Raw genomic sequence first — 2365 nt, forward strand, 5'->3', positions numbered from 1 at the left:
AAGGAGTTATATAACTGGGTCATATGGTAGGTTCATTTTTAGATTTCCCCCTCCCCTTGGTCTTTTTGAGACAGGTCTCCCCGTAGCCCCAGCTAGCCTGGTACTTGCTATGTAGAACAGGCTGGCCTTGAACTAACAGAGATCCTCCTGCTTCTGCCTCCCAAGTGCTGGGACTAAAGGCATGTGGCACCATGCTCAGTTCTCTCTCTCTTTCATTCTAAGAAGTGTCTTCAACTCTTCAAGATGTAGAAAAAAGCTGGTTTGAAAGTGGAGTGGAAAATGGCAGGGTGGCTCTCTAGCTCATTTTGTATCTGTGGTTATTCCAGGTTTTGCTTGTTGGAACTTCAGAAATAATTACCCCTGTTTCTTCTTAGTGACTCAGGAGAGGCAAATGAACCACAGATGTGATTTTGAGGCTGAGCCACTATCACACTGTCAGAGACTTGAAGCCACATTGTTTCCTCGGCTTTCACTTCCCCTCTCTTTCGACCTCAATTCATCTTTTCTTGGGCACTTTTGTCGCCACCTGGCATTGCTTTTGGACCTGCCTTCCTCTCTTTTTCTGGTTCTGTCCAGGTCCATCACCATATCCCTGGTTCTCATACTCCAAGGCAAAACAGGTATCAGAAGTGCTATATGCCAAGGCTCTATACACATCACAATAGAGACATTATTCTGTTTTCCTCAGCTCTCCTCGTTGAATCAAGTGTAGTGTATATTCCTGTACCTGGAGAAATAATGAATAATATTGCTAAAGATGCTGGAGCAAAGCCCAGGTAAAATATTACTGAATGAAGATCATAAACACGGTTTGGCTAGTTTCTTCTGGAACATTCTCAGGAAAGGCAAAATCATGGAAAACTGTTCTCTGTGGATGTGAAGTACAGACCTCCAACAACCTCTAAGAGGACCAGGAATATCTCCAAGGTCAGAACATGTCTCTCTCCTGCTGAGCATCCAAACTCCTTTTCATGACCTACAAGTACCTAACTGAGCTACCCACGTTTCTAAGTTCATCCCAAGGCATTTTCTTCTGCTAAATTAGCTCTAGGAAAAATAAGATATCTGTACCTTGCTGTCTGTTCTGCCTAGAGCCCTCCTCTCCTATTTTCTACTTTTAGACATCCATTTTTTAGCTTAGCTCTTTCCTTCTTGGTTGCTTGTTTTTACTGTTCACTCTTTTTCTACTGTACAATTGCATCTACTACATCATCTACTGTATGATGAACACATATTTTTATCTCACTGGCCTTTGTTTCCCTTCCTCTGGTAGAATAAGCACTACCAGAGCCAGAAGCTGTGATCCTACTTATAACTGTGTCACCAATAACTGAAGTGATGCCTGGAAACACACCCAACAGCTATAGGATGAAATGGGTAGAGCATCATGGACTGACCCAGCTATAGTCATTTTCAACATGACCTACTTGCAGGAGTGTTCTTTGAAAACAATGCATTTGCAATCAGAAATGAAATTTGCCTGCAAAATTAAAGTTCTGGAGGGTCCATAGCGAATGGAGAAATTGTATCCAATACAATTGGCCCTTAACTTTACTGAAGGTTGAGCTCTCTCTCTGGAGGCAGTTCAGTTTTAAAAAAATAGAATGAAATGAGAGCTAATCAGAGATCTGGGAAGCAAGCACTTACCCTTTCTACTATCTGTTCACATCCAAGTTTACCACATTTGAGGTTTCTACTTCATCCTTATTTTTTGAGCCACCATTTTTTGTACCTACTACCACATTTGAAATTTTTCTCCGGCATCATAGCAGAGTTCCATGTTTCTAGTCCAAACTGGCTCGTATCTCTTCTCCCCACTGCTACCAAAATGGTGTTTTTGAGCTCAAAATCTCAACATGTCTGGTCGTGGCACACTATTCTCCTGAAGAAATCCTTCAAGGCTCCTGCTGTCCTGACGGCAAGAACCAACCTCTGAGGCATAGCCTGCAAAGTCCTGCCTGACATCCCTTGGCCAACTTCTCCAGCTTCACTTCCACCACGCCCCACCTTTCATGCTTCAAAGCAGCCACAAAGTTACACATTCATTTCTGTAAACCACCATGATCTCATTTGTCAAATGGCTGCTTTGTAGATAACTCCCTTTGCCTGCAGCTTGTGCACATGTCAGAACTCAGCTTTTCTGTCTTGATCTCTGAGAAGTTCCCTAACCCTAACCCTACAATCTCTGGTTGAACACTGTAGTTAGTCATTTTCTTTTGTCTCTGAGACAAAGTACCTGACAATAACAACTTTATGGAGGAATCATTTCTTTTGATTTATAATTTCAGAGCATTCAGTCCAGGGCTGGCTGGTTGTTAGATCTGTGGTATGGTGAAATGCTATGGTGAAAGCCGCTTGCCTCATG

Source organism: Nannospalax galili, unplaced genomic scaffold, assembly GCF_000622305.1.
Source record: "Nannospalax galili isolate Female #2095 unplaced genomic scaffold, S.galili_v1.0 scaffold128, whole genome shotgun sequence".
In the NCBI taxonomy this organism is placed as follows: Eukaryota; Metazoa; Chordata; class Mammalia; order Rodentia; family Spalacidae; genus Nannospalax; species Nannospalax galili.